Genomic DNA, 18923 nt, shown 5'->3' on the forward strand with positions numbered 1-18923 from the left:
TAAACTGGGAGTACATCAAACTATAAAGCTCTTGCATAGTAAAGCAAACCATCAACAAAACAATAAGGCAACCTACTGAATGGGAGAAGATATCTGCAAATGATATATCCAATAAGGTATTAATATCCTAAATACATAAAACTCTTACAAATCAACACCAGAAACAAAAAATGTACAGAGGACCTGAATAGCTATTTTGTCCAAATAAGAAATACAGATAACCAACAGACACATGAAAAACTGCTCAACATCACTCATCATCAGGGAAATGCAAATCAAAACCACAATTAGATTATTACTTCATATAATTCAGAATGGCTGGAATCAAAAAGACAAAAACAAGAAGTGTTAGAGAGGATATAGAGAAAGGAAAGTTCTCGTGCACTGTTGGTAGGAATGTAATTGGTACAGCCACTACAGAAAACACAGAAATTCTTTAAGAAATTAAAAATAGAAATTCCATATGATCCCGTAATTCTACTTCTGGGTATTTACTTGAAGAAAACAAAAACACTAATTCAAAAAGATATATGCACCCCTATGTTTACTGCAGCATTATTTACAATAGCCAAGCTATGGAAACAACCTAAACGTCTATCAATAGATGCATGGATAAAGACATGATATATACACACAATGAATTATTAGCCATAAAAAATGAATGACACTTGCCATTCACAAGAACATGGATGGACCTAGAGGATATTATGCTAAGTGAAATAAGTCAGACAAAGATAAATACCAAATGATTTAACTTTTATGTGGAATCTAAAAAATAAAACAGTGAACCAACAACAACAAAAACAGAAACAGACTCATAAATATATAGAACTGGTGGTTACTAGAGCAGAGGAGAGTGGAAAATAGGCAAAATAGGTGAAGGAGATTAAGAGGTACAAACTTTGAGTTAGAAAGCCACAGAGATAAAAGATACAACATAGGGAATACAGTCAATAATATTGTAAATACTTTGTATGGTGATTGTGATAGATGAATTACTTTTAATGGTAATTCACTTACTGTGGTGAAGATTTTGAAATGTATATAATGTCAAATGACTTGTCTCCTGAATTAAATATCAACTACTCTTTAATTTAAAAAAAAAAGAAGAAACTGAGAGAAGTAAGAGTTATGTGAATGTGGTCCCTCTCTCTCAAAGTATCTTACTGTACTGAACTCATCCTTTTTATGATGATGATGTGAAATGATAAAATGCCTACATGATGAGCTGTAGTGAGGTGAATGACATAAATCTTGTGACAAAGCATTAGGCTACTAGTGACCTTCTGACCAGGGTTGATAACAGGTAATTGGAACTGTGGATAAGGGGGAACTACTGTATGCACTTAACTTTGGACCCAGCAGTTCCACTTACAGGAATCTACCTTGAAGATACATTTCTAATAATACAAAAATATATATGCACTGGTCATTTACTGAAACATTGTTTATAATTGTAAAACACAGGTAACAACTCACAGAGTACTACACAGCTGTAAAAAAAAAAAAAAAAGAGTATTTCTTCAAAAGAATGAACTGATTTGGAGTGAATTTCAGGATATGTTATTAAGTTAAAAAAGTAAAGTGCAAAAGAGTATCTTTAACTTCTTATATCTATGTATCTTATACCTTCATACAAGAAAAAAGGGAATAAACAGTTTGGCAGTTCCTCAAAAAGTCAAACATAAAGTCACCATATGCCTGAGGAGTTCCACTTCTAGGTATATACCCAAAGGAATTAAAGACCTATGTCTGCACAAAACCTTGTACAGGAATGTTCATAGCCGTATTACTCATAATAACCAAAAAATGAAAAACCAAATGTCCATAAATTGATGCATGGATGAGCAAAAAGTGGTATATTCATATATGGAATACCATCCAGCCACAAAAACGAATAAAATACTGATGCACGCTACAAGATGGATGAACCTTGAAATAATTATGCTAAATGAAAGAAGCCAGGTACAAAAGGCTGTATATTATATGATTCCACTTACATGAAATGTCCAGAACAGACAAATTCATACAAACAGAAAGCAAATTAGTGGTTACCAGGGGCTGGTGAAGGGGGAAATGGGAAGTGACTGCTAATGGATACAGGGTTTCTTTTTGGATGAAGGAAACGTTCCTGAATTTAGATATGGTGATGGTTACACAACCTTGTGAATATAACTACTGAACTGTATACTTTAAAAAGGTGTTTTGTGGTATGTGAATTTTATCAAAATTTAAAAACCTGTATGAGAAAAAAAAAGGAATATTAGAAAATATACACAATCTGTTCATTTGTGTGAAAGAAATAATCAAAGGATAAACAAAAAATGAAGAGAGTGGTTATCTACAGGGCATGGAAAAGAGGTGGGGAAAAGGGGGTAATAGGAATGCGGTAGTAGGAATAAGGAGTGATACTTCTCTGAGTATATCTTTTTATGTAGTAATATTTATAATAGTAATGCTCATATATCTAAATAAATAAGAAATTAAAATCAACCAGGACTGGGAGAACCCAAAACATACCACAAATAGTACATAAAGAACCTAACTACACTTCTAACCCTAACCAACCACACTAAAGGGAGTGGGGGAAAAAAGCTAACCTAGGTAGATTTAGAAAGCAATATTTTGACTAGATACTGTAAGGCTAAAGACAAAATAAAAACTGTACACAAATACTGCACTTAGAAAATGTTTCTCATAAGGGTATGGGTTAGCAATTGGTAACTACTTGATGTGCATTCTAAAAGTTAACCAATTAAGTTAGTTTGCTATTGAAAATGAGAGCCAGGTTTCTCACAAAAAAGTTACAGTAAGAAAAGGAGATAGCTTGAATGAACCTTGAGGTGTTGGACTAGAATAAAGACATCAATATGAATCCTAGGGAACATGTGTGTGTGCTCACCTGCATGCTGGGTGGGTTAGTGTATGTACATGTATTTCCTAGCTCTGTCCTCTGAGGGCCTAGAAGCAATGGCAGCCCAATGAACATGCCTACCATCCAGATCTTGATTTAAATTTTATCCTGCAATAAAAGAAACCAGAGCTTCTTAGAGGGGTGGTTGATTACAAGAGTGGCACAAGGAAAGATACAAGATGAGCAATGGTGCCAGAATACAAGGAAATGCTCCAAAAAGGGTGAAGGCCAACCTGAAAGAGCTCCTAAAGGCCAAAGCTGGAACAATCTGAGCAATAAAATGACACTATTGGATTACCCATAGAATAAAATAAATACCCATGAGATAATACTTATATAAATAAATATAATACTTACATAAATACTTATATATAAATATATAAATTATTCAGATAACTGAATAAATAAATGAGGAAGGGACATCTCTTCCTTGCAGAAGAATTTCAGAAATATATGTAGAAGGAATGAGGGAAATACAAAATCACCAATAAGCAACCACCACAATAATAACTGTTGCAGACAAGATCCACCAATGGATGCTAAAATAAGCAGGAGAAAGTTTGAGGAGAAATAGTATATCTGCATAGCCTCATAGTACCTCCCCCAAGATTTGGATCAATTACAAAAGGAAGAATAGTAGTAATTTTACAGAGGAGAATAAAGCAGAGGCCACCTTAACAAAGAAATCAAGCATATTAGCAATAAGACATATATCAACACTATGTACCCTCTAATATGCACTGAGGACACATCACTTCAGTGGTTTTCTGGAAAACTTACATAACCTCAGTCTAATGAGGAGAAAAACATCAAATTCCAAATGAGAAAATTCTACAAAATAATTAACCAGTATTCATCAAAAGTGTCAAGATAATGAAAGACAAGGAAAAACTGAAGTACTATCACATCCCGAAGAAAACTAAGAAGACACAACAACTAAATGTAATGTGGGATCCTGGATTAGATCCTGAAACTGAAAAAAAGACATTATGGGAAAAACTGGTGAAATTCAAATAAAGTCTGTGGCTTAGTAGGATTATACCAATGCTAATTTCCTGATTTTGATCAGTGTACTATGGTTACGAAGATCACCAACATTAGCGGTTGCTGGGTGTATATAGGAACTCTCTGTACTATCTTAGCAACATTTCTGTAAGTCTAACATTATTTCAAAATAAACAGTTAAAAGTAAATAAGTAAATTCTATCAATAGATCATCTTATGCTACTGTCATATTTCCATTCTCAGGGATCTCATCTGGAATTTAATATTTTCATTAATCTAGACAGCCCAGTAACTGACAGCAGAACAAACAAAAATCATAAAAATCAGATCTGGCAATCTTAAAAAGTAAATTATATATTTTACGTTCCCTATACTTCTTTTAGTCAAAAAAAAATTGCTAGCTGTTATGACTTTACTGGCCTTATATACTTTATAATGACATGACCAATTTTTTATGTTTTCAACATCATGATAATCTGTGGTATGTGCCCATAATAACAAATTTTATTTGTCTGTTAAGCCAAAGTTTCATTTACATTAAGAAATTATCTTCAAAAAATTACAGTAAGTTTGTTATTTATTATTACAGTTGTCCAACTATAAAATTCAAATTTTGTTTCACATCAATTTGCTTTCATCCTAACACAAACTTTTCTTCACACCCCAAAAACACAAAGTCATCATTATTGTTATTTTAAGTGCTTAAAAATCTGAATTTTTAAAGATTAAACCATCCAATGTATCCAGTCTTTTATTTCAAATATTAAGGAGTAATTTAGTCTTTTTTGGGAAAAGCTTTGGACATTAGAATTATATTGTTATTTATTACATGCAGCCTCTACTAACCAATCCAACCCGATAACAACAGTCTTTGAAAGTCCTTTAATCAAACAGAATTTTCAGGAGATGTTTATGTTATTAATAAGCAAACAATGTGCTTTCTCCTCCATGCACCACCAGGATTCCTGCATTTGGGAGAGGAATGCATGACCAGCAAACAAATGGGTAAGTGCCACATGCAAACAGCACGACTAGAAATTTAAGAAGCAAAGTGATAAGAACCTTAGGTAAAGCAAAATTCATAAAAGTTTAGAATTACAACAGGTCTTAATAGTCCATTTAATCTATTCCAAAGACAACCCCAGACAGATGACAATCTATCCTATTTTTAAAAGCCTCCAGATTTCCAACCTCCCTAGACGTCTCATTCTGCCATATAATCCTGCCATGTGATTTGGGGGAAATATAACATGACCTCTTTTTGCCCTGCCTAATGCTTTCTTTTCTCAAATAATATAACAATACATTTTAACTCACTTTCAAGATATACAAACGTGTATAGGTGCATAATACACAAACCCATGCACATATGCACCTAAAACACTCAATTTTGCTTGTATAAACACACACCGTACAAACCTACATAATCAAAGGCGCAATCCCAATCCCAAAGCACTATGAAACAATGTCACATAACGACTGGGGTCTAAAAATACCCAACAGAAATCAGTTTTATAAATCTGGAGGTAAACAGGTTTCTTCCCACTCTGAATAATCATAGTTTGTTTGCTTTCCACTAACACTGCTCCTTTTCAGCAACCTCCACAGGCAGAATTGTAAGAAAAGTTCCTAGCAGGTAATAATTTTTAAATTATTTTTAAACCATTTAACAAACAATCATTTTGGAAGAGAGCCCAATGGAAGAGATAGCGATGACAGGGGTACAGCCAGTGCTAATCAACAAGTAACCAGGTTTAATCAAACAGGCCAAAGAAGTGATGCAAATAAAACAAATCATTTTTGGAACATATATAGAATGGGGAAGTCCCAATTAAGGCTGACCCAAGTACTATTTGAAAAAATTAAATGTCTGTTAGAAAATAAACCAAAATGTTAACCATGAAATGATATCTCTGGAAATGGAATTACAAGAATAGGTTATAGTTCAGATTAGTATTACTATTACTCTGACTATCCCTATTTTCTACAGCATTATGGACATTATTTTGCAATTAAGGCGAATTCTGTCCCTGTGTTTCACAGCTCTCTAGAATGGAAAGCATGTCTTTTACATAACCTCCTGGGAGAAGTGGTACCAACTCCGGTCCTCTGCGTGTCTCCCATGAACCTGCCACCCATCACAGAACAGGTTCCATCACGTTTCCTGAGACAGCTCCTGTCATCGTCATTTTCATCTCACCCCACAGACTAAACAATGCATCTCGTCTTCCCTCCAGGTAGCAGTGGCTTTATAAACTGTTATTTTATCGTGACCGGAGATTAGCAGAAAGGTTTACCCGATGAAAAGCTGCCCCCACCTAAAAGCAGAAGAAAGGAGAAAAGAGACGTTGTCCCAACCTCCACCCTTCAAAAGGCGGCCGGCGACGGGGCACCATAGTCGCGACTCTCCTCGGATCCCGAAAGGAAGTCGGGCTGCTGCCCCCCGACCCAAGCGCAGGCCGGGGGAGGGGCGCTCGTTAGCGGAGAAAAGGGCTGGGGGAGAAGGTCACAGACGCGACCGACGGACAGGTACAGCGAGCCGCTGGAGGGGCGGGTCCCTCCGCCCTCTGAGGCGAGGGGCCCGGCTTCTAAGGCGGTTTTGTAGGCGCCCGGGCGGCGAGAGGCCTCGGGGGCCGGGGGGGGGGCCACACCGCGCCGGGAGGTTCCCTCAGGCCTCCGCCTGCCGCTCAACCGGGACCCCGGCGGCCCCGGGGCTGTCCCGGAACGGCCCGGGCCTGCCTTGCTTGGCCGGCCGGACACACGCACAGGCAGCCAAGAGGGCAGAAGAGGAGACTTTACCGTACGCTGCTCCGGAGCTGGGGGTGCTGGGGCGCGGCTCCGACAACCCGAGCACGGCTCGGCTGCAGCTACGGCGGCCGCGTCCTTTATTTTTGCTGCAGCAGCGGCGACTTGTCAAAGGGAAAGACGTAAGAGGCGGCGGCAGAGGCCGCAGGCGAGTCTCGCGGTATTTCGGCGGAACTCTCGCGCAGCCTGGATCCCCTGGTCCCGCCCCCAGGTCTTGAGCCGGAGGCGTGAGGAGTCGGGGGAGTATCCGCGGAGCGAGGGTAATGAGGGGGGAAAGCGTAGAGGATTTAATGGCTTGTGGTGAGGAGTCTAGGTTCTGAGGACCTCGCCGCCCAGCCGCCCTCATTCTTCAATCCTCGTGGAGTCCGGACACCCCCGTCCGCCCCCCAGGACCGGGCTCCGCCTATGAGGGACAGTTGGGGGCATTTAACAGAGTGAGGTGAGGAGCTGGCGCCCGCCAGAGCGCCCCATTTTCCTCGTGGTGAACGGGGAAGACCCCACCACCCGAGGTCCTGGTGCTTCGGAACGTGGCAACGGGTGGAAAAGCTGGGGGCAGGGGCTGGGCGGCCACACCCCTTTATCTGGGACGCGCGCCTTGAACTCTGCGCCCTTTATCTCCCATCACACCGGGCCCTAGACCTCTGGCGGGTCAAGTTCTATCACATGGAAGCGTTTCACTTGACGTCGTACTTCTGTGTCTTTTTCATGTCAGTGTGCTGCAGGACTGCCAGAACCCTGCAGATGAGACTCCTTGATTTTCTTTTCTGCTGAGGAACACGGAGGTAAATTGTCCTTTGTGTGGTACATCCTTAGTCTTGACCCTGACCTCTACAATGAATACCCGTGAGAGCAGGAACCCTGACTAACGTGGTCATCACTGTGTCCTCTGCATCTAACACGGTCCAGGTGCTCACTAAATTGTTAAATGAATACTCTTGTCCCTGTTCTTACTCCTAGACTCCACATTTCTAGCCATCTTCCAGGTGTCTTTTGTTTAAAATATTCTACTTACACCAATTATATGTAACTTAGTGAGAATATAGAGCTGGTCCCTGCCCTCCAGAAGTTTACAATCTGATTGGGAACATAAGAGGAATACACAGCGTACAAGCCATGTAGGTGTCACTAATGTAAAAAATTATGGTATAGGAGGAAGAGGGAGTGCTTACCAGTGGTTAAACTGGATATATGGGAGGAAGTTTAATCCAAGCGTTATTTGACTCAATGTCAAATAACTTGTTTCACTGTCAGACATTGGTGAAAATTCTGGAATCCCATTTATCAGGTATATGACCTTGGGCAAGTTGCTTGATCTCTCTGAACCTCAGTTCCTAATCAATCAACTTATGTTAGTTCTTCCTATCACAGAGTTCCTGTCAAGTATAAAATATATGTAAAGCTCCTGACACATATTAATTACTCAAATAGTAGGCCTTACATGTATAACTTTTAAGTTGCTAGGTATAAAATATGTTACCTATTTCTGATAAACTAGATGGGAAGGAATATGTATATGTTAGGCAGAAAGATAGACATGAGCGGGATGGAAAGAGAGATGGGGCCCACCAAAATTGACTTGGAGTTAATCGGATAAAGCCAGAGAGCCAGAAATTACTCAGGAAGTTAATCAGATGAAGCCACAGGACAAGAGTGACTCAGGAAATGTCCAGGGTCTCCCCAGAAAAAAAACATCAGAGTACAGGCACAGCGCAGCCTATGCCCTCATTTCACCAGTCAGATCAGACCTAGAATGGCCAAGAACTGTCAATCAAGAAATTCTCTGCCCTGCCAACAATTTCATAAAAGAGGCCTCACAGTGGGCAGTTGGGGCATGTCAGACATTAGGGCAGGGCCCACTCTGTTACAGAGTGTAATAAAATTTCTTGATTGCTTTCTTGACTTTGGTTTCTTTCTATCTGACTACCTGCGACTCCAAACAGAACCCCTTCTTACCATATTTAGTGCTGTAACTCAGCAGTGGTAAGTCACTCTTACTTTCATTTTCTGTTGGGCAGTGGTTCTGGCCAAAAAGCAGGCACAGGTCAGCCACTTAAATGCCACTAGCATGGCTGCCACCAGAAAACTCTCATGATCATGGATTGGGGCAGATGCACTAGGCTTCCCACCATCTGCAAGTCAGTATCCATACACCGAGGCACACAGTAAATCACACCCAAGTCTAACCCCTGGCCACCTCATAAATAGGTTTTTGTCATCCAACACTCTTTGCTTTTCCAGTTTTCCACTTGATTGAACCTCCTTCTGGCTGCCACAAAGATATTCTGTCAGCCTTGATCTCCACTGTCTCCATCTTGTGGGACCACCTCAGATGTGGTAAGGCGCCCAAAGCCCTAAACTAGAAAGCCACCAGTCTCTTGTCCTCTGTCCTATACTCGGAGACATCCAAAAATAGTAATAGATTTCCAAATCTTGGGACACCAAGACCTCTGGGATAGACCCTGGGATACTAGGCTCTCTAACCTATTCATTTCTTCCTAGATGGGTATCCAGGAGTCTATTCTACCTACTACACCATTGGGCTGTATCCTTTCTCATTGGTCCCAGATAGATCCAGAGACACTCAAAAAGAAAAGACTGGTATTCTTCTGCAACACAGCTTGGCCCCAGTATCAACTAGGGGACCAGGAGCAATAGCCTCTTAATGGAACTCTTAACCCTAACACCTTCATTCAGCTTGACCTCTTCTGCAAACACCTGGGTAGACAGATCCCATATATTCAGGTTTTCTTCTATCTTAGAAGCTGGGAGAATCTCTGCAATACTTGTAAGTTAGATTTGTCCGTCCACCCTCTGCTTCTCTCCCTGCTTTACCCGCACCCCAGTACTCAGGATCACCCAAGGGCAAACTTCACAGCTAACCTCACAGAGCCATCAAGTACCAAGTCCCAAGTACTCAAATTCACTCCCAAAGGCACCTGCTAAAGTTCTCCCACTAGTGGAAACAGCAGGCAGAGAATTTGGCACTGTACTAGTCCATAAACCTTTTTCACTAACAATTAAAACAGCTTAAGGCTGATCTTGGCAGCTATATTACCAATCCAGATAACTATATTGATCAATTCCAATATATCAGCCTAGCTTATGACCTCCCCTGGAAGAACGTCATGATACTCCTGGGACAGACTCTCTCTGACCCTGAACAAGAGAGTTATTAAGCAAGCCCTTAAATTTGCCAGTAGCCTCCATTTGTCAGATACTAAATTTCCCATTGGGGAAACAGCTTATTCCCTCTATAGATCCTAACTAGGGTTTTAATGACAAAGAAGCGATGTGGGACAGAAACCACTTCCTCCTTTCCATAAAGACAGGGCTAAAAAACACCAGGCAGAAAGTTATTAGCTATTCAAAGGCTGCAGCCATTAGTCAGGGGCTGGAGGAAAATCCAATTACTTTCTGAGAAAGCCTGTGAGACAACCTCACTGAATATACTAATCTAGATTTAGACTTATATGAAGGACAAGTAATAGAGAGATAAATTCCTCTCTCAGTCAACATCTGACATCAGAAAAAAATTACAAAAACAGATCCAGATAAACCCCAATAGCAGTGTAGATGAACTCCTGACTGGTCAGTACTGTGTTCCATGGCCGTGATCAGGAAGAGGCTGGGGCTCCGGAAAGGGAAACAAGAAAGGAGACCTGACATACTCAGCTACTAGCCGCCCTTGCGGCCCAGTCTACTTCCATGTCCACGGACTCGAAGAGAATTCTAAGTAAGTAGGAGGAGGATATACTTATCTGTTGGAGGACCAGGCACTGGGCAAAGAGTTGTCCTAGTAGCTACTGGAGCCACCCATGGTCCTTGAGCTTCTTTTGCAGGAATGAGGAGGCCCTGGCAGGTCAGCCCCAACCCATGACATCGACATCACTGGACTAGAGCCAAGGGTAACCATGGATAGTTTTGGCAGATAGGACAGTTTTCTTTTTAATTGACACCAGGGCCTCCTACTCTGTCCTCAATTCCTATTTGGACCCCTGTCCTCCCAAACTTGTATGATACTCAGAGTGACAGGAACTCCTACTACTCGAACCTTCACTCCACCCCTAGAATGCCCCCTGCATAGCCATTATTTTTCACACCCATTTTTAGTCATGAAAGAATGCCTCATTTCCCTCCTGGGATGAGACATACTAGAAAAATTGCACACCAGGATGATTTTCAGCTTTCCCCCAGCCAGTCAGGCTCCTCTTCAACTTCTGGTCATTCCCAAAACCCCCTCATCAGCTTTTCAGTACTGGGAATAGTCTGTTGATCCTGACATTTGGGATAAGGGAATCCCAGGAAGGGCTAAATATGCCACCTCAGTACTCTATTAGGAACCATTCTACCTGACACCTCATGGTTCATGACCCCAAATTTCAAGGATGCCTTTTTCTGCATCCCTTTAGAAAAACAATCAAAATCATGATTTGCTTTCGAATGGACCACTCCAGAAAACAACTCTGGCCAACTAACTTGGACTGTTCTCCCCAAAGAATTAAGAGACAGTCCTCATCTATTTGGACAAGCCTTATCCCAAGACCTAGCCCATCAGCACCTAAACAGCGGGGCACATTCATACAATATATAGATGATCTTTTCATCTGTTCTCCCACAAAACAAGACTCCATCAATCATACTATTCAAACCCTTAATTTCTTAACTGAGCAGGGGTATAAAGTTTCAAGGGCCAAAGCTCAGTTAGTACAACAAAAGGTCAGTTACCTGGGAATAATCCTTACTCCAGGAAAGAAAGGCCTTTCTCCAGGCTGAATTCACGCCATTATCTCACACTCCCAACCTACTACTTGCAAACAACTCTGGGCATTCCTAGGACTGACATGGTATTGCAGATTGCGAATCTCAAATTATGGACTTATTGCACAGTCTCTCTATGTAGTCCTAAAATGACTCTAAACCTTTAGACTAGGGACCACCACAGTAAAAAGCTGTCGATCTGCTTAAGGACCTGTTGGCACAGGCCCCTCCCAAACCCAGTCAGGCCATTCCAACTACTCCCATAAAAGACAAGGAGTAGCCCTTGGAGTTCTAACTAAATAGCTAAGCCCAACTCATCAACCTATGGCCTATTCGTCAAAAAGACTCAACCCCATGGTGCAGGGATAGCCTTCCTGTTTTAGAGCCATTGGGGCCCTTACTCTCTTGCTATAAGAAGCTTCAAACTAACCCTAGGGGTTCCCATCCAGGTTTATACCTCATAATATTCCTGACCTACAATACAATTGATTCTGATGGCTGTCTGACAATAGACTCCTTAAATATCAAGCCATGCTGTTGGAAAACCTGATACTACCAAAGCTACATGCTCAACTCTAAATCCAGCTACCTTGCTCCTCGACACCCAGGAAGAGCTCATAGATTCATGTAAAGAGGCACTCTGTTACAGAGTATAATACTTTCTTGCTTGCTTTCTTGACTTTGTTTTCACTCTGACTTCCCTGCAACTCTGAACCAAACTCCTTTTTATCATGTATATGGAGTCCTGTCATTGTTGATAGTGCTTTAGGAGCTGGATATTACATGAAGCTTAAGACAAGGCCAGTAAGCTCCCATGTCATTCTCATTTTAAGTTGCTGATGATGTAGTCATCTGTGCCACTCACAAGCATCCCACAACAGTCCATTTTTCTTGGATTTGTAAAAGTGTACTGCTTTTGGCCATTCTCTTTCAAGAAAAGGACTCTTCTTATTTTAAAGGCCATTTGAAAGACTCCCTCCTTTGCCCTTTTCTTAGCTTCCACCCTCAGGGCAATATGGAAAGGAGAATTGTATGCAATTCAGTCCAATTGCATACAATTATTAAATGCAGATAGTGTCAGCAAGTAAGCCCTGACTACTTTCCACTGTCATCTTGACCACTCCATCCCCTAAACACTCCTTAATACTTCAGTCAACATCTGCTGGAATCATTGTCAGCATTATCCTCTCAACTCTACATTTCATTTATCCAGATTACCCCTAGAGAAAAATGTTGGAGATAAGAGGCGAGGGATATGGGGAACTCAAGGTCAAGGCCTCAGCATGGCAGGCCCTTGCCCTCATAGTCCTCTGAGCAGCACACTCTGGCCATACCACTCAGCTACATGGTTTCCCACACATACACATCCCCCCGCCCCCCATTTCTTGCCACATATTCCACAGTCCTGTATCTCAGTCAGGAGGTCCCAAGCAGAGGAACTGGAAAATTGATGAAGAGTATGTAATTTTCATCTTTCATTTGCACATAGGCAGTATGTGTCTATATAAATAAAAACGGCTAAGTCAGAAATGAAAGGAGGCAGAACAGGGAGAAGGTTAAAAGGGTTCAGGGAATGTTTGTTTTGCCTTTGGCTTAGAGTTCCCTATGTTCAGAAAAGGGCTCCAGAGAAGTAGTCAACAATTGGAATAAACAATTGTGAATCCTGGTGTCTCCTGAAGTTGCAGCCTATTTGCCCTTAGGTTACACAACTTTTCTGAACCTCTTTTCACATCTGTAAATAGGAATGATAATGGGTTTCCTGTCTGCCTCAGAGTATCATGGGAGTCAAAAACATAGGAAAGTACTTTGTGAGCCTAATGCATTATATAAATGTGAGCATATTATCATTCATTCATTCATTTAACAGATCTTAGTTGAATCTCTATCATAAACCAGGCACATTTGCAAGGCACTGAGTATACTAAGTTGAGCAAGCTTTAGTACCTGCCCCCAAGGAGTTTATAGTCTAACGGGAGGAAATAGAAAGGAGGGGAAAGAATAGATAATGATAATACCATGTGAAGAAAGTGAAAGTGACAAGGGTATGCTGGGGAAGGATAGAGAGCAAGAGGAAGGACAAAGCTGAAGCACTTCGTGGAAAGGAGATTTAGAGGGATAGCACATGTAATAGGGATCCAGCCATTTCATGAAGAATGATTCATAAATCAACTCCAGATTAACTTCAACAAACTGCTTTGTTGTGGGTTGTGAATTCTGCTTTATTCTAATAAAACTCACATCTCCTAAACCATTAGAAGAGTCTGTGATGTGGAGGCATTATATATACCCATTAGCTTTGAAGAAAGATGGAATTAACAGGAAAAAAATCAGTGTTGTTGACAGGGACTGTGGGCTTAGATAGAGTAGGCAAAGGGCCTCCGGAAAAAGCAAGGCAGGATATTTACAGTCAGAGCAATGTAATTACATGCAAGGAAACCCCCTACCAAAACTGTGTGTTAAATATTAAGCTCTAGAGTCATTCTTCAGTGAGATCCATTGATACTCCCCAAATAAAGGAAAGTAGCCCATGTTTTTATTATGCTAATCGTTTGTAATCATGTGTAAGATTCACTTTAGCATGCTAAAAGGGACTTAATGTCTCATCAAGGACAAACATCCTAAGGTCACTTTTAACAGGTCTACACCCTAACCCCTTTACCAGTTCCCAAAAATCCTCAACTGCCTATAAATCCCCTAGACAACGCACCACCCCGGGCTTCCTTGTTCCCTCCTGGCATGAGCCAGGAGCTCTGTCCTCTCACTGTATCTCTAAATAAAAGTCTCTCCCTGGCTCTCCTACCTTGCGTGTTTGCTAAGTTCATTCTTCAACTCCGCAAACAAAAACTCCCAGCCTCAGTATGTTAATTAGAAACATTTGTTTTACAGCTTGTGTTTAAACACCAGAAAAAAATAATGCATTCTACCTCACATACTTGGTCCCCAACAATTCTCTTCAGCCAACCTTTCTGATCCAGGTAATATGGCAGATCGGAGGCCAAGAATTATTTCCAAAATGTGATAACAATACCTTATTTTTATTTACATATTTATATTCCACTTCTTTACAAAAAGACTGAAATAGCTGTTAAACTTCATTCTTAACCATGTTCCCCACAGAGAAACTCCAGAGTGTGTATTCAATCATTTCTCAAATTTATTGGTGCCTACTGGCTATTAGACATCGTGCTTGAGCTCTAGGCTGTACAAAGTAGGTCTATGCCCTCTGGGTCTTAAAAACTAAAGATGGAGATAAATATCCATGAAAAGATAGCTAAGTAATCAATAATGGGGATCCTATCCCCCTTTATTTTTTCATTGCTTGAATGAGCAAAATTATAAAGTTAGGTGTCCAACCTCTGGGACTTGTTTATTCTACCCTACTGCTCCAGGGAAGGAAGACACAAAGGAAGGGCAAGATGTTTACTGTATACATAGATGTATGACAGGTATTTTTAATAGGTCCTCTGGAATACATTGTCCTTTAAACAGTGTAACCATTAACAATTTTTGCTGGGTACCAAAAAATTTGAAATTGACCAAACCCCAGGACCAGTTAAAATAATTCTGGCAGACAAAGACTTGTACACACAAACACACAAAAAAAAAACCAGCCATTGATGAAAAACAGTATGATACAAGCTGAAAGATGGTGCAGAACAATAAATTTTCCCAGAACTCAGAAAAGAGAGGAGAAGAGATTGCTGGACAGAGAACTTTATCCAGGTGGTAGAATTTGAGAGGGGAGCTGACAGCTAAATGTAAAAAGTTACATATTCTTATAATAATGTGTTCTCAAAACACCAACCCCAAGCCACAAAAGTTGCCTAGAATTTTTTTAAGTGTGTTTACATATAAAAACACACTTATACTTCTTGTCTTGCTCACAAATAACTGATCTACTGAAGAGATTTGAAGGGAAGCAGGGATACTAAAAATGGGACCACAAGATTGTCAGGTAGTCCTTTTGGAAATGGAGTCTCTTGCTGAACGCAAACCGTACCGGGTTCCCACTTGAAATCCGTATTCTAAAAATACCACATATACCAGGACAACCTACCATCTAAACAGTATTAATGACCTATCTCACTAGTTCCTTAAGCCTACAGTGCAGTAACCATTTTTAGACAAATTATTATATAACAGTTTATTAATATTGTTTCATCAAAACACAACTGCCTGAGGCAGACACAAGTGAACATTTTCGCACTCAGCATCAGGGAATGGAATGTTTTTTATGGGAAAGAAAGTGAAACTACAGGAAAAAATGTGCCTACAGTGAAGAGAAGAAGAAGAAGGGCACTAACATTTGTACAGTGCTATCCATGCCAGACACTGTGTAGCACAGTGGGGAAAGATGAGCAAAGCATATCTTTGTTCTGGAAAGATAATAGTAGAGAGGGTGTATGTACAAATAACTGTAACCCAAATTAGAAAGGTCTGAGTACAACAAGAGAACTTTCTCCCTTTTAAAGGACTGGGGAACTTATTAAGAAGCGTAGTTGAATTCCATCAGGTTGGATGGGGGATTGTTCATGAGAAGTGAGGCCTTGAAATTTGCATGATTAGCTTTGAACATGTGGAAATACAGAATGTTCCAGACACAAAGACCAGCTAAGCAAAAATACGCTCAGGATCAACACACAATCCAAATTCTTTGTGGTTATGTGGTGCTTAGGTTACCCAGGACTTGGTTGCAAGTGACAGAAGCCCAACCTGAACTTGCTTGGGCAAAAGTGAAGAAGAATTAGCTCAAGGATTCCAAAAAAGGGTTCAACAATCAAACTAAAGTTGGGGTGGGGAGTGGGTGACAATGAGCTGAACTTGTGGAATCAGGAGCTTGAGCACCACTGGAACTGTTGCTTCTTCTTTGCTTCCCTTGCTGCATCACCTTCAGTTTCTCAAGACTGGTTTTCTTCATATATCTAGAAACATGGCATCCCAAGTTTTACATCTTACTATTTCCAAGACTAGAAAGGGACTAATGCTCTTAATTCAAGTTTGAAAAGTCCTAGGGAAAAAAGTGCTGACTGCCAGGCTTGGATCAGTACCAGATACCTAGAACTATTCAGGGCACCAAGGGGAAGGGCAGGGCACACCATAGATGCTCACCGTAGTACTCACTACTGGTGTGAGGAAAAATGGCACATGGGTCTGGGAGAGCAGCTGAGTTGGGAGGTTGTGCTCTGGGTGCTGGTAAGGAATGAAGATGGAGTCTGGAGAAGGAGAATATCAGCAAGGGAGAATTTGCTGGCCCAAAATTATGGTGAACATTAAAATGGAGTTGAAAATTTTGTCACTGTTTGAACTAATATTTTGTCATTTCAACCAAGATGTGAAATAGTGGACCTCTCCACTATGACTTTAAGGGCAGCAAGACTGGGATCCTTCTTCAACCTTCTAGCTGGGTGACTTTAGGGTAGGTATCTTGACCAATCTGAGCCTCAATTTCCTCACTGAAAAATAACAATAATAATGACAGCTAATGTCTATTGAATCTAGATGTTTTAAGCAGTTTTCAAACACTATTTCATTTAATCCTCAAAACAACCCTGTAAGGCTCTGTAAATCTAAGATAATAATCTCCCCTCACAGGGTTATTGTAAAGGCTGAAGAAACCATGTGAAATCCAGAGGCCTGGCCACAGCTAGTACTCAATACATCATTGTTTTTAATGTTTTTAAATTTTTAATTTTTAATCTATTGTCCAGAAAAGGAAACTCCCCTTATTTCCTAATTGCCTTAGTCACCAGAAGCTGATACACTTTGAGAAAACAAAAACAAATGGAAGGGAAGAACACTATGCCTCCTGATCTTGCACATTAAGGGGGTTAGTTAGGGTCTGGCTTAATAGGGGCTAAAGTAATAGACAAGTAAAAGAAAAATTACAAAAAAAGTAGAAGAGAATCGACTAATATGTTTATAGAATGTCAACTGAATGAGACTGGGCTAGGTTTTACTTTCTTCCTTTTTTTTGAAAGGATAGAACTTCCCCCCCTAAAACAAGGTCTGTTTGTAAAGCTAGTCTGAAGAGCCATTTTAAGTTTCTTACCTCTGACCTGACTGCCAGCAAAGGACCGGGATTCTTCAACCAAGCACAGGACCTAAGATTCACTGAAGAAAACCAACGTGCTGGGACTCTGTACTCAACTCTTTATATACCTTAGTGTCTTTTACTCCTCAATCATCCAATAAAGTCAATACTCTCTCTGTATTATATAGATAAGGAAACTGAGGCTGAGAATTTAGAAGTGACTTGGTACAAGTCACCAGCCAGTAAGAAGCAAGGCTGGAATGCAAACACAGGTCTGTCTGACTTCAAAGCCTAGCATACAAAAGAAGTCCCACTTCCCTAACAGGGAGAGATACTCATGGCATGCGTACTACCAAAATTTGAGAAAACTGATGAAATAATAGGCACTTCTCAACTTCTCTTTCCTCTACCCTCTCTCCCATGGCCATCCTCCTCTCTTACCTTAGACAACACCTCCTGGCTGCCCAGGTCTGCAGACTCTTCCCAAAGGCTGCCCTCTCATCAAAATGTTTCCGTCCTCTCCTACTCTTCACCATAGTGATAATGTGTCCTAAAGCATGCTCATCCCTCTAGTTAACACATTTTAAACACATTTTTTGCATTCTAAATCAGATTTCCTGAGAGCAATGCAATAATATTAAGAATAAACTCGAATAATAAAAATTTCAGAATCTGGAAGAGGGAGATGAATCAGATCAGAGACAAGGAGGTCCTGAGAGCTCCCCAGGTTGTGCCACATAGCTCTTCACCCCACCCCTTGAGCCCCAGCTGTGAGTCTCCTGAAAACTGAGCCTGGGGCAGTCATGTTCAGTACCTGGAAACCAATAAATAATATGATGAATGAATGAATGGAACCTGAAATGTCCCTTACTTCCCCTAGGCTGCCTCAGACTAACCCAGCAAATGTGCCAACTGTTCCTGGCAGCAGAATTTTTATCTGCTTTTGGCAGAACATTCCTTTCCACCCCCTCCCTCAGTGAGTTCTGCTGATCCTCAAGGTCAGAACAAACCTTGCCTCGGTGAATAACAATGGACCGCACGGTTATAAAATATGGAATAAAGCTTTCAAGAGCATCAAGAGAATGAAGCAGAGGTTTGGCTCTCTGTAACAGTGAATGTGAGTAATGGCAGACAGTCAAAGCAATCACCAAAAGTCCAACAAAACCAGCAATCCCTTGAGAAACATTTGCCAGTCTTCTGTGTCTCTACAGATAAGTGGATGGACTCTGAGTTATCAACCAAAGCTGTGTGAATGAAAAGGGACTGTTGGTTCATGTAACTGGAAATGTCATGGGTGTATCAAGCTTCAGAAATGGCTAGATACATTTAATCAAACAAGATCATGGGCTTTATGTCTCACATTCTATCTCTAAGCCTATGAAACCTCGGGGGAGGTTTCATTCCCAAAGC

General features: G+C 40.8%; 1 protein-coding gene across 1 annotated transcript in view; it reads right to left on the minus strand.

Moving 5' to 3' along the window:
* The window catches only part of HERC1 (HECT and RLD domain containing E3 ubiquitin protein ligase family member 1), a 202244-nt gene extending 195375 nt beyond the window's left edge, over positions 1-6869 (minus strand). The window contains exon 1 of the mRNA XM_073211953.1: positions 6719-6869. The gene's annotated coding sequence lies outside the window, so the exon portion shown is untranslated. The remainder of the gene's footprint in view (positions 1-6718) is intronic.
* Positions 6870-18923: the final 12054 nt, after the last annotated feature.

This window comes from Manis javanica, chromosome 8 (assembly GCF_040802235.1).
Source record: "Manis javanica isolate MJ-LG chromosome 8, MJ_LKY, whole genome shotgun sequence".
Taxonomy (NCBI): Eukaryota; Metazoa; Chordata; class Mammalia; order Pholidota; family Manidae; genus Manis; species Manis javanica.